Below are 15,536 nucleotides of genomic sequence, written 5' to 3'. Positions count from 1 at the left end.
AATGGCAAAACGTCATTTTTTCGGACAAATCCAGGCCCTGCTTACAGCATAATGATGGTTGCATCTGTGTTTGGCGACAACGCGGTGAACGCACATCGGAAGCGTGTACTAGTCATCACCACACTGGCGTATCACCCGGCGTTATGGTAAGGGGTACTATTGGTTACACGTCTCGGACACCTCTTGTTCGCATTGACGGTACTTTGAACAGTGGGAGTTATATTTCCGATGTGTTACGACCCGTGGGTCTACCCTTCATTCGATCCCTGCGAAACCCTGCATTTCAGCAGGGTAATGCTCGACCGCATGTTGCAGGTCCTGTACGGGTCATTCTGGATACAGAAAATATTCGACTGCTGCCCTGGTCAGCACATTCTCCAGATCTCTCACCAACTGAAAACGTTTGGTCAATGTAGGCCGAGCAACTGGCTCGTCACAATACGCCAGTCACTACTGTTGATGAACTGTGGTATCGTGTTGAAGCTGCATGGGCAGCTGTACCTATACATGCTATCCAAGCTCTGTTAGACTCAATGCCCAGTCGCATCAAGGCCGTTATTACGGCCAGAGGTGGTTGTTCTGGGTACTGATTTCTCAGCTTGTATGCACCCAAATTGCGTGAAAATGTAATCACATGTCAATTCTAGTACAATATATTTGTCCAATGAATACCCGTTTATCATCTGCATTTCTTCTTTGTTTAGTAATTTTAATGGCCAGTAGTGTATATCCGGAGATTCACCCTCAGGAAATGAAAATGACTTTCTCATTAACGATAGAAGGAACGAGCTCACAAAAACCGCAACGAGAACGGGAAGGTTATTCAGAAGTCACACAACGGAAGATTTAACGCGTGCATGAAACTGGTTAACAACCACGACACCATCCCCTCATAGGTCTGATTCTACATCTACATCTAAACGATTAAGTGCCTGGCAGAGTGTTCATCGAACCACCGTCAATGTATTTCTCTACCGCTCCAAACTCGAAAAGCACGCTGGAGAAACGAACACTTGATCTTCCTGTGCGAGCTCTTATTTTATAACGTCTATCATTTCTCCCTTTGTAGGTGGAAGCTAATAAAATATTTTGGCACTCAGAGGAGATAGTTGGTGCCGAAATTTCGTGAAATGATTCTGCCACAACGAAAAATGCCTTTCCACCCCAATCCGCGTTTCATATCGGTAGCACTCTCTCCCCTATGTTGCGGTAACACGAAACCGGTTGCCCTCCTCTGAGTTTTTTCGATATCCTCTTTCAACACTACGTGATACGGATCCCATTCTCCAAATCAGTACTGCGGAAAAGGACGAACAAGCATAGTGTATCCAGTTTGTCTAGAGAACTTCTTTCATTTTGTAAGTATCTTACGGTACATTATAATCTTTTCTTCTCTTAACCCACATCGTTAACAGTGTGATTGTTCCACTTCAAATTATTCTTCATTGCAATCTCTAAGTATTTAGTTGAATTTGATGCCTTTCGATTCTTGTGATTCATCGTGTAACCGAAATTAAGCGAATTCCTTATAGTGCTCTTGTTGATGAGTTCACGCTTTTTATTATTTGTAGCCAACTGCCAATTTCTGATCATCTGATGACTTTACTAGACGTGAAATGACGGCATCATCTGCAAAAGATCCAATAGGGCTGCTCCGATTGCTTCTTAAATCGTTTATGTGGATCATTACAGCAGAAGGCCTGTAATACTTCGTTGGGGAACTTTCCTCCAGATTCTGCAAACTGGGACCTTTCTGACAGAAAATCACGAATATAGTCGCAAACGGTACACCATAGGCACGCAATTTGATTAGAATTCGCGTGTGAGGAACAGTGTAAAAAGCTTTCGCTAAATCTAAAAATATGAATAAATTTGACATCTCCTGTCAATAGCACTCATTATTTCGTCGCACTGAAGCTCTAGTTATGTTTCACAAGAACGATTTTTCTATATCCGCGTTGCTTGTTTGTCACTCTCTTTTTTTTTTTAGTTAATTGATAATGTTTGAACACAGTATATGTTCCAGATTCCTACTGTAAACCGACGTTAGTGATGTTGGTCTGTAATTCAGCGGATTACTCCTGTTTCCTTTTTTGTGTATTGGTGTGACCTGTACAGGTACACATATTTCGAAGAGTGGGGAGATAAGCGGATTAATCCTTCCTTTTTCGTGTATTGGTGTGACCTATGAAGGTACACATCTTTCGAAGAGTGGGGAGATCTTGTATCAGCATAATCTCGAAGTATCCTAACTGGTATACAATCTGGACCGGAGGCGTTGCCTGTGTTAAGTAACTGTACTTGATCCGCTACATCGAAGATCTACGGCTCTGTTACTCATTCGTGCATGGAGAAATGTCTTAGTTGACTGTTACCTACTTTGCCTATCGACCTGCAACAGTGTGGTGAATACAGTGATCCGCAGTAATGTAGCCTCGGCTTTCGAATATCTCGGACCAACATCGACTACAGCTTACGTAGTTTACTGAAAGCTGGTACTCACATAAGAGCTTCATAAGGCAATTTAACCCCGAATGCAAGTCGAAGAATAAGCAAAACGCCATTTGTTGTACCGGAGGAATTAACACTTGGTTGTGGGTTATTAACTATACTCCTGGTGGGAGCTGAGGTAACATTACACCATATAAAATATTAGATCACTTTATTACAACTCCAACAAAATGAATACTTCCTTAACTATATAACAATCCATGTTCCCGGAAATAACATGAGTATTTATTACTACCACTGAACATTAATGTAACATTTGATACAGAACAAGACGCTATTCTCTTCTCACAGTGTTCAACTTACTACAAAGCTTTAAGCAATTATCTGTGTAATACAATTATAGCACTGCTGGCTCGGCACAGAGACGATGCTAACGTCTTTGTGTGATAATTACGGACTGGGCTCAGCGATACTCCATTCTGCCGTAACTAAGAGAGCTCGTGCGGTGGCGTGTGTTCGCCACCGTCTCTCATTCGTTGTTGCTTCTGACAGCGACTATGTTTACTTGTGATTTCGCCATGGAGCATCAACCTTGGCTTGACATCCCACGCTTCAGACACCACACCCAGCGTGTTATCCTCGACAGCGAGTGATATTCAGTAACTAGGCTATTGTCAGGAGTGACCTAGGGAACCGTGACGGCATCACCCTTATTCGCTATAGGCGTAAGAGCGAAAGTCTAAGAACGAAGTGCTCGGATTAATAAGGGTGTAAGAGAGCGATGAAATCTTTCATCTTTGTCCCTCCTGTTAAATTTTTACGTCAAAGAAGCAATTATGGAAATAAAAGAAAAGTTCAAGAGTGCGATTAAAATTAGGATGAAAGGATATAAATATTAAAATTCGCTGATGACATTGAAAGTGAAGAAAAATTACACTACCTGTTGAACGTAATGATCAATCCAATGAAAACAGAAATATGGACTGAGCGTAAATCGAAGGAAGGTGAATATAATGAGAAGCAGAAGAAATGAACATAGCGAGAAGCCTAACAACATAATAGGTGAACAGCAAGTAGTTGAAGTTAAGGAATTCTATCTAGGCCACAAAATAAACCATGACAGACGGAGATAGCAGGATATCAAAAGCGTACTCGCATTGCCAGAAAAGGCATTGCTGGCCAAGATAAATCTACTAATATCAAATTTCTTAGAATGAACATTTGTAGCACTTCATTTTATGACAGTGAAACATGTACTGTGGGAAAACCTGAACAGAAGAGAATACAAGCTTAAGAAATGTGCTGTTGCAGAAAAATATTGAAAATTAAGTGGACTGGTAACGTTGGTATCAGGAGGTTCTCTGGAGAATCGGTAAGGAAAGATATATATGGCAAACACTGAAAATGAGAAGGGACACGGTACTAGGACATCTGTTAAGAGATCTCGAAATAACTTCCATAGTACTACAGGGAGCTGTAGTGGGTAAAAATTGTAGAGGAAGACAGAGAGTGGAATACATACAGCAGATAACTGAGGACATAGGTTCACGTACTATCTCTGGGATGAAAAGTTGGAACAGGAGAGGGATTCGTGGCGGGTTGCATCAAATAAATCAGAAGACTGATGACTCAAAAACAGAAAAATAAGATCTCATGGACAGAGTTAGAAACAATCTACTGCTTTTGCTGATGGTGCTGTCGTTCACGGCGAGGTGTCGTCGTTGAGTTTAAGTCGTTGTAAGTTAGTGCAGAAGAGTAGGAACAACAATCGCTTAAAGTTGGAATAAAATAGTAGTGTGCCACTTGACACAGTTATATCGACTAAATCTCTAGGTTTAATATTGCGAATTGATATGAGATGGAACAAGCATTTACAGATTGTAGTAGCGAAGGTGACTGGTGGACATCGGTTTATTAGGACAATTTTAGGAAAGTATAGATCATCTGTAAAGAAGACCCGGTAGATTCAATCAACAGTCAAGTATTAGGAAGATACTTTGGGAATTCAAATGGGAGTCCCTCGAGGGAAGCCACGTTCTTTTCGAGAAACACTATTGAGACAATTTAGAGATTCGGTGTTTGAAGCCGACTACAGAACATATTTATTACCGCCAAAGCATATTTTGCTTAAGAACCACGAAGCTAAGGTGAGAGGAATTAGGCTCAAACGGAAGCATACTGGTAATCGTTTTCTCCTCGCTCTCTTTGCGAGTGGGTCAGGAAAGGAAATGACTAGTAGTGGTACAAGGTACCCTCCGCCGCACATTGCATCGTGGCTTGCGTTCTATGTATGTACGTAGATGTAGCAGAAAGAGGCGACAAGTGACTGAATACCTGTGATCAAAACAGGTGAGGTGGGTGGAGCAGTCCTGCGATACAAGAAATGTGTTCGCTGCAAATAGCCATTTTTAAACTGTAAAATAATTGTGTGATACACATAAGATGGGTAGCTAAAGCTTAACTGGTAGAATTGAATGTCAAATACAAGAAGGATCTAGTATTATTGTACACAAACAAATCCGGTAAGGATATTCTGAAAATGGATGTACACAACGTAAACGTAAACGAATTGTTGAAACTCAGTGCCTGAGCGTTCTTAAAAGAAAATGAGGACATATTAAAAGTAAAAAAATTAAAAGTAAAAATCTTCTGGAACCTGAAGTTTCTGTAACTGAGAGAGAAACACTGAGAGAGATGGCAAGTTACGAAGCTTTACTGAATCTACTTATTTTACCTATAAAATATTAATAATTAATTATTAAGTAGGTCCATTGTGACTACACAAGGCGAAAAATGTACCAATACGTCCTACTACATGAAACAGCGTCAATCGCTCTAACCAGTCTGGGTATCGAATCGCACTCAACCTCAATAACAGGAATACCCCATTCCTTTCTTTAAGTCAGAGTTCATCAAATGAAACAGGAGAATGGGAGTGTGCAATTACTCTGAAAAAAAAAAATGGTTCCAATGGCTCTAAGCACTATGGGACTTAACATCTGAAGTCATCAGTCCCCTAGAACTTAGAACTACTTAAACCTAACTAACTTACGGACATCACACACATCCATGCCCGAGGTAGGATTCGAACCTGCGACTGTGGCAGCAGCGCGATTCGGACTGAAGGGGCTAGAACCGCTCGGCCACAGCGGCCGGCAATTAGTCTGCAACCCTAGACCAAATGCACCCAATTCATGTGAGATCAGGAGAACGCTCTGGCCAGGGTAACAGTAATTCACCCTCTGTATCGACATTTTTCAGATCTGCATGGGCAACTAGTTGTCTTTTATGTTCAGTCTATCGTTTCTATAAGTGTAAATTACGCCTGTCTGTAGCGCAGAAGTTCTTCATTTGTTTTCTTTTTAAGGTAAACATCTGTTCGTTTAGTAAGCCAATCTGGCTCTAGATCTCGGCTGTCTACAGAGAGCAAGTTAAGTGTTTATCTTTTTGTGTGCTTTCCTCGTAGTACATTTGTAAAAAAATTCATCCGTGTTCTCTGTTTAAGACGTTCAATCTCACACTTTTGTAAGGGTGAATTTGTTCTGAATGTAGCGTAATAGTTGCTCACTGGACAGTTAGCTACATAGTTCATTAACGCATCAACGTCCTTTGGTGAAATATCAGGACGGTAGCTAGTTGGATACCTGGGTTTTGTCTGCTTTTATTGTTTAGTTCTTCAGTTAGTCTTGCTAGGATGGTTAGGATGTGTGAATCCTGTGTGTGGATGCAGGAGGAGCTGGTAACAGTTGGCGAACAGATGAATGCGCTATTCTCTATGGTCAATCACCTTCTGGCTATTGCCTCGGGATATAGCGATGGGGGAGCATCTCACATGGAACACTGTAGGTCTGCTTCCGAGGTTATCAAAAAGTGACTCAGATACCTCTGAGCACTATGGGACCTAACATCTGGGGTCATCAGTCCTCAGAACTTAGTACTTAAAACCTAACTAACCTAAGGACACAACACACATCTATGCCCGAGGCAGGATTCGAACCTGCGACCTGACGCGCCTAGAACCACTCGGCCATACCGGCCCGCTCCCGAGGATATCCTAGTGTACCTGACGCAGACGATCCGTCCTCACAGCTGGGCGAGTGGTAACGCATTCTCGCCACTTGAGGCGGAGGGCCAATGTGGAGACTGGCCGCATGAACTCGCCCATGCACCCTGAGAGCGGGTATGTGGCCCCTCCTTCAGCACGGTCTGAGCAGGCACACGGGTAGAGGGGTATACTAATAATTGGGAACTCCAACGTTAGGCGCGTTATGGAGCCCCTTAGGCAGATAGCGTTCGGGGGTGGAAACAAAGCCAAAGTGCACTCGATATGTCTGCCAGGAGGCCTCATCCGAGATGTGGAGGCGGCTTTGTCTGTGGTTATCGAGTGTGCTGGTTGTAGTCGTCTGCAAATTGTGATATCGATAAACGATGCCACGGAATAGTTTCTCTAATTGGCACTACGAGAGACACAGAAGACAGCGCCCTCTAGCCGGTGCTGTCGAGGTCTACGAGATCCGCGACTGCTTCACCCCATTTCATCAGGTGCAGCCAACCAGGACACTTCGCTTCAGCATCAGCACCTACGTACAAAGTTATGTAGTATATTTGCATATGTTATCCGCTAGTGACGGTGCTTTAACTGTGTCTGCAGTACCGAGAGATTAGTATCTTTCCTTTTCCTGTTGCTGCCCAGGCGCCGCCTCCCAGCCGGGATGCAAAACAAGTGGTGACTCACATCGGCACCAACGATACCTGTCACATGGGTTTTGAGGCTATCTTCAGTTCGTACAGGCGGCTGGCGGAAGTGGTGAAGATTGCTGGCCTCACATGTGGAGCCCAAGCAGTGCTCGCAATTTGCAGCATTGTTCCCAGAGCTGATGGGGGTCCTTTGGTTTGGAGCTGAGTGGAAGGTCTCAACCAAAGGCTTCGTCGACTCTGTGATGTCTTGGATGTAGATTTGTAGACCTGCGTTATCGTGTGAGGACTTGTAGGACTCCTCTTGATAGGTCAGGGGTGAAATACAAAAATAAAGCAGCTGCTCAACTATTCGGGTATCAGGGTACTTGTCTAGAGCACATGTGGGTATTCTAGTCTAGACGGTGTACGGAAGTACTCTCATGAATACTTCCCAGTCGACACATAGCAAGAGAAGTCAGACGGCGTTCAGAGTAAAGACACATCGACTGTCGAAATTTTATGAATAAACTGTCGAACTATTCGTAATCAAGTTCCAGTATTTACTGCCCTGCAGGAAAGTTCATGCTCTCAAATTACTCTTGGGACTTAGAACTGGCTGAAAACCTAAGTGGAAAGCTGTGATATATTTAGCGGGTCGCGGAACGTATATAACAAAGACAGATTACAGGCCTTAGGAGGGGGAGTGTTCATTACAGTTGACAGAAATATTGTCTGTATTGAGGTCGAAGATGATTGTCGCACTGAAATTATCTGATTCCGTAAAACAGATGTAGATAAAACCAAGTTAGTTGTTGGATGTTTTTACCTGTCATCGGATTCAGCTATGACAGTTTTAGAGTCATTCAAAGAAAGTCTACGGTCAGGTCACGCAATACTATTTGGAGGCGACTTTAATTTATCTAGTATAGACTGGTATGTTTACGGACTCATTTCGGGAAAAGGGGGGGGGGGAGAAAGGACTTATTTCCGGAAAGGGGATGGGACTACAGACAGACAATCATGTGAAATAGTTTTGAACATGTATTGTGAAAACTGTCTTGAGCAGCTAGCTCGACAGCCCACACACAATGAAAATATCTTTGACATTATAGCTACAGATTGGCCGTAACTTATCGACAATGTCAATATAGAAACTGAGAGTAGCGATCCTGATGTCATTATAGAAACTATGGTTACGAAAGTTAATAAATCAGTCGGGAAGACTAGGAGAGTGTTTCTGCTAGACAGAGCAGATAAGCAGTTATTAGCATCTCACTTAGACAGTCAATTGACATCACTTAATTCCAGTAAGATGAATGTAGAGAAATTATGGGCAAAGTTTAAGTAGATTGTAAATCGTGGTATGGAGAGTTATATTCCTAGGAAGTGGATATAGGAACGAAAAGATCCACCACGGTTTAATAACAAAATTCGGAAAATACTAAGGAAGCATTCAAACGAGAACGCACAAATGACGACAAGCAAAGGTTAGTGGAGACTCTTGCCTCCGTGAAAAGGTCTATGACCGAATCATTAACTACCACAGTTACACTGTAGGAAAACACCTGCCAGAGAACCCGAGAAAATTTTAGTCCACGTAAGATCGCTAATGTAATCGAAGTTTCCTTTAAGTTCCTTGTTGAACAGTTTGTTGTGGCAGTTCAAGATACCAAAAGGAAAGGCGAAGTTCTCAATTTCACGTTCAAGAAATCCTCCACACTCGAGAATCGTACAAACATACCACCATTTGACCATCGGACAGACTTTCACATGGACGACGTAGTAGGAGCATCCCGGCGTAGAGAAACAAATGAAAAAATTGAAAGCAAATGAATCACCAGGTCCAAATGAATTAGATTAGGGTTTTACAAAGAATTTTCTACGGATCTGGCCCCTTACGTAGCCTGCATTTATCGTGAATCTCTCACCCAGCATCAAGTGCCAAGCGCAGGTGACTCCAGTATATAAGAAGGATAAACGAACGGTTCCGCAAAATTAGAGTCCAATATCCCAAACTTTTGGTTGCTGCTGAACCCTTGAAAATATTCACAGTTCGAATGTAATAAACTTTCTTGAGACAGAGAAGCTTATGTAGGGGAATCAGCAGTGTTTTAGAAAGCATCGCTCATGCGAAACTCACCTTGCCGTTTTCTCACATGAAATATTGCGACCTAATGACGAAGGGCAACAAGCAGAAGCCGTATTTCTAGATTTCCCGAAGGCGATTGACACTGTGCCCCACTGCAGGCTTTCAACGAAGGTACGAACATATGGAATACATCCACAAATATATGAATTGCTCGAAGACTTCTTAAGTAATAGAACCCAGTATGTTGACCTCGAAGGCAAGTGTTCATCAGAGACAAGAGTATCGTTGGGAATGCCCCAGGGAAGTGTGTTAGGACCGCTGTTGTTCTCTATATAATAAATGACATAGCGGACAGGGTGGATAGCAATCTGTGGTTGTTTGCTGATGATGCTTTGGTCTACGGTAAAGTGTCGAAGTTGAGTGAATGTATGAAGATACAAGACGGTTTAGACTAAATTCCTAGTCGGTGTGATGAAATACAGCTAGCTGTAAATGAGGAAAAATGTAAGTTATGCGGAAACCGTTTAAGTATCTGGGCATAAGGCTGCAAAGCGATATGTCAAAACTGTGGAAGGAAAGGAGAATGGTTAACTTCAGGTTATTTGGAGAATTTTAGGAAAGAGTGCAACTGAGTCCGCATATAGGACTCTGGTGCAACCTATTCTTGAGTGCTGCTCGAGTGTTTGGGATCGGTACCTATTCGAACTGACGGAAGACAGTGAAACAATTCACGGATGGGCTGCTAGATTTGTTACCGGCAGTTTTGAATTACACGTAAGGAGATGCTTCGGTACCTCAAATGGTGATCCCTGGAGAGAAGGCGATGAGAAACGCTATAGAGAAAATCTAGAAAATCGCCTTCTGAAGCTGACTGCAGAACGATTCTACTGTCGCCAACATTCATTGTGCGTAATGACCATGAATAAAAGATACGAGAGATTACGCCTCATACGATGACATGTAGAGAGTTGTTCTTCCTCGCTAATTTGCGAGTGGAACAGGTGAGGAAATAACAGAGAACCCTCCGCCTCCCACCATATGGTGGCTTGCGGAGTATCTACGTAGATGTAAATTTAGATGGGTCATATTGTTAAAATATCTCGTCACGAAGATCTCGAAGTTAGGGAATATTCACTGCGTTTAATAAGTCAAGAATATAACGGCTGCTGTCCAAAAAAGAATTAGAGTATATACTTTATCGCAAAATGTTCATTGAAAAGGTAAAAACAAGATGTTGGATACATCTGAACTGATAACGTGTATTTATCGTATCGATCACACATTTATTCCAATTTACTCGGTACTACCTACAAAACAGAAATGTATTTTACTCTCAAACATCAGGAAATGATGTTACTTGTAAGGAGTAGAGATATTTGGGAGATACTGCATCAATCATGTGTTACCAAGCACTTCTTTAATGTACTCTCAAATACACATCATGTCTATCACTGCCACATTTATTGAAATGCAACCGCTAATACACAATACAACAGATTTAGCAATCATTTCTATACTTGCAATCATATAAAAAACAGTATTTTTGCATTAGCGAATCAAGTCAAGGAATAAAAATATACCAAAACAATAATTGTGTTTGAAGACTGTGGCATTTACAAACTCTAATGTAACAGCTGTGACGGTCTACACTTTGAGCAGAAAGTTTTGAAGCAAGGTATAAGGAACACAAAAGAGCGTGAAAATGGCATCAACTATTCTACATTTGCAGAACGCCCTACCATAATAGAAAAGGACCCGAAAAAGATTTAGTAACAATAAATATCTGCTAAACCTAAGAGAACTTATAAATAGAAAAAAAACAATAATAGAGATAAAACGTATAATAAAAGACGAAACACTAGCAACTTGATAGTATTTAAACTAATAAAAAATGTCGTAGAAATAGAATCAGGCACGTAGACGCAGCAAAAAATAACAAAGTATAGGCAATATGCCACAATAGTAGATAAGCCACCACTGAACCTCAGTAAAATAATTATGAACACAGTAGATACGACATGTTATCTCTCTTTACAAACACACACACACATACACACACACACACACACACACACACACACAAACACGCTCGCGCGCTAGTCGAATATATAAACGCTATTAGCAAAACAAACAAAAGATGAATGTATCCACCAAAAGACAAACAGAATATGGGGGATGGTGTGATGAGAGCGGTTCTTCACTTCACAACACAAATATATTTATTGTTACATATTTAATGTTAGCGAAAGACTTGCGTGCTAAAATCGAACACATATATGTGGAGTAACAGGAAGTATGACATAAAAAAACAAAACGAAAACATGAGTAAAGATAATTAATACCGTTTATTATAGTTAGTTGAAGTTAGAAAACCCTTCATGACCCTACCAATCAAAATTGCTACAGTGACCAATGAAGTTACATTAGAAGGAAGCAAAAAGCGATTCGTCTTAAAAATACGTTCACTACAGTTGCAAAAGATGTCATTTAACCTCAACCTATACAATGGGTATATATATATGTGTGTGTGTGTATTTGTATGCGATATATCATTGCCAGTATTAGTTGGGATCCTATGAGAGACACTTAGAATGAAAATTAACCTCTTATTAAAAATTGTAGCACTTTTATACAGAAATGTGGATATGCTCTGGAATGACCATCAGAGCACGTTACCGCTCTATATATTCCATAGTTATCAGATTTTATTTCAGTTTATTTGTTTGCTTTGCGACTTGGGAAAGCATAGGTGCTGTTTACAGCGTTGTGTTACACTTCATGTGTTACATACAGTAGCTCCCTCAGACGAGTATCGCCTTGTCGCCGTCACCGAAGTCGATTATGGTGCTGTGTTCAAATGTGTGTGAAATCGTATGGGACTTAACTGCTAAGGTCATCAGTCCTAAGCTTACACACTAATTAACCTAAATTATCCTAAGGACAAACGCACACACCCATACCCGAGGGAGGACTCGAACCTCCGCCATGACCAGCAGCATAGTCCATGACTGCTCGGCTAATCCCGCGCGGGTATGATGCTGTGTCCAGAAGGGGTTGGTGTGTTGCAGCGCGTTCTGCCATCTGTGGCACGATGACGTTGGTTACACATGCACACTCTGTAATGCAACACACGAATTTACATCTTCAGCAACACTAGATGCAGTCGCTATCACGTCATTATTCACACCGAGTGAGGTAGCTCAGTGGTTAGCACACTGGTCTCACATTTGTGTGGACGATGGTTCAAGCCCGTGTTCGGCCATCCTGATTTTTCCATGATTTCCCTAAATTGCTTCAGGTAAATGCCAGTATGATTCCTCTGAAAGGCCATGCCCAACTTCCTTCCACAGCCTTCCCTAATCCGACGGGGCTGATGCTCGCTGTTTCGTCCGCACACACTAAATAGCCAACCAAACATTACTCAATGGACGCTCACATGGAGATGCTGCGAGCAATGGGAGCGATTCTGTAGTTTCTCTACCCTGGCAAATTTGTCTTTTCATAGTCAGAAAATGGTGTTAGTAACATCACCTGTACTTGTTCGAAGTTCGTACAGCGATTAGTTAGTCTCCATTCCATTACTCACCTCACACTCAAAGATAATGTGTTCGGTGTTCAAGGCCGCCCATACAAAAATTTGCAGTGGTGGCTTAGGCCTAGGTGTGTGGACTATTTTTAATATTCTCGAAGACGATTAGCGATTTGCAAGTAGCCATGAAAGATCCGCTTTCGACCCTGGCGAAAACCGACGTAATTACGACACCTGGTTGGAGACAGAATCTTAAAGAGGATGCAGTCAAGTTGTTTCAGCTTTGCTGGACTCTATTTCTGACTTCGATAAGAAACAACTAAATGATGGCACCAATATTATACATCTATTCTTATTCTTTAATCGGCCAAAATAAATAATAAAATTATTTGATGGCGACGCTTACAGAGTTCTTGGAAAAGCGAGCAAGATTCAATAACATTCATCACTTCTTACCTGTTCTTGGCTGTAGCTATATGCCTGCAGGCCTACAGTTCGGTAGAGCCGAGAAGTCTTATAGGAAAAAAAGAAAGCATTTTGTCTCCTAAAGAATATTACAGTAATTTAGAAGAACATGGTACTCTCAAAAGTTCTAAAATACAGACCGCGCTGTTAAAAATCTAAAAGATACTGCACAGAAAGAACTAACATCCAGAATGAGCCGGTAGCGTTTCATCTCATACAAGAAATCAAAGAAAATTGTTAACCTTGCAGGCCTACAGTTCGGTAGAACCGAGAAGTCTTACAGTAAAAAAAGAAAGCATTTTGTCTCCTGAAGAATATTACAGTAATTTAGAAGAACATGGTTCTCTCAAAAGTTCTAAAATACAGACCGGGCTGTTAAAAATCTAAAACATACTGCACAGAAAGAACTAACATCCAGAATGAGCCGGTAGCGTTTCATCATATACAAGAAAGCAAAGAAAATTGTTAACAAGTGATATTTACTGCGGAGGTCCAATACAAGTTGACATCCTAAGACGAAATAAACCATGCCGCCAAACAGTACTAACATCCACCATTTAACCAAAACATAATATGGTAAGCAAAGAGATGTACGTGCCTTGCTAAAGTATTTTGAAATTCCTGATGATGCACGGGAGTTTTACAAAGATGTCCTAGACAAATTAAGTACAGATGTCAGAGGGAAAATTTGACAATAACAATGTTCAAATGTGTGTGAATTCTTATGGGACTTAACTGCTAAGGTCATCAGTTCCTAAGCTTACACACTACTTAACCTAAATTATCCTAAGTACAAACACACACACCCATGCCAGATCGAGGTCTCGAACCTCCGCCGGGACCAGCCGCACAGTCCATGACTGCAGCGCCCCTGACCGGTCAGCTAATCCCGCGCGGCAATAACAATGTGATTGTAACATGCAATACTTTTTATGTTGTTCATTTTGTACTTCATGTAATACTCACAATAATGATATAAGCTAAACAGTTATGTTAAAATTGTTATCATTGCTGTTAATATATTGTGCTGCCGTATTTCTATTATTATTGCTTATATTCTGAATAAAGTCAAAAACAGTAAATTAAAAAATACTGTACATAAAAGTATATACAGAAATACACATTTCACAGTAGTGCATGCATATAACAAACACTACGCCATATAAAAATGTTCGTTGTGGGAAAAATACACGGAATTAAAGAAGGCAACGTAAATAATACCAGCTACAATTATAACCGTTTATAGACTTTTGAAAAAACTGGAAAAATTACACCTTACTGTACTGTCAAAAAATTAAATATTCTATATTTCATTACAATGCTTTATTAATGTCAGTAAGATGTAGTAGTCATGTAGAAATTCAAATACATGTCTATGTAAGTTAAAACAGGAAAACTCATTTTATGAAAGGCTGTATCTGTTGCAGTTATCGAGCTTTGAGAAAATGTCCCTCATTTATTGAAGAGAAATGTTGTTGTGGTTGTTGTTGTGGTCTTCAGTCTTGGGACTGGTTTGATGCAGCTCTCCATGCTACTCTATCCCAGTACCTACTGCAACATACATCCTTCTGAATCTGCTTAATGTATTCATCTCTTGGTCTCCCTCTACGATTTTTACTCTCCACGCTGGCCTCCAATACTAAGTTGATGATCCCTTGATGCCTCAGAACATACCCTACCAACCGATCACTTCTTCCAGCCAAGTTGCGCCACAAACTTCCCTTCTGCCCAATCTCATTCAATACCTCTTCATTAGTTATAACACCTACCCATCTGATCTTCAGCACTCTTCTATAGCACCACATTTCGAAAGCTTCTATTCTCTTCTTGTCCAAACTAGTTATCGTCCATGTTTCCACATGTTTCTACACTCCATACAAACACTTTCTGAAATGACTTCCTGACACTTAACTCTGTACTCGATGTTAACAAATTTCTCTACTTCAGAAACGCTTTCCTTACCATTGCCAGTCTACATTTTATATCCTCTCTACTTCGACCATCATCAGTTATTTTTCTCCCAAAATAGCAAAACTCCTTTACTACTTTAAGTGTCTCGTTTCCTAATCTCGATCTCTCAGCATCACCTGACTTAATTAGACTAAATTCCATTATCCTCGTTTTGCTTTTGTTGATATCTCAGCATCACCTGACTTAATTAGACTAAATTTCATTATCCTCGTTTTGCTTTTGTTGATATTTATCTTACATCCTCCTTTCAAGACACTATCCATTCCGTTCAACTGCTCTTCTAAGTCCTGTGCTGTATCTGACAAAATTACAATGTCATCGGCGAACCTCAAAGTTTTTATTTCTTCTCCATGG

This window comes from Schistocerca gregaria, chromosome 5, assembly GCF_023897955.1.
Source record: "Schistocerca gregaria isolate iqSchGreg1 chromosome 5, iqSchGreg1.2, whole genome shotgun sequence".
Lineage (NCBI taxonomy): Eukaryota > Metazoa > Arthropoda > Insecta > Orthoptera > Acrididae > Schistocerca > Schistocerca gregaria.
The sequence above is the reverse complement of the archived record's forward strand: the minus strand, read 5'-3'. Positions refer to the sequence as shown.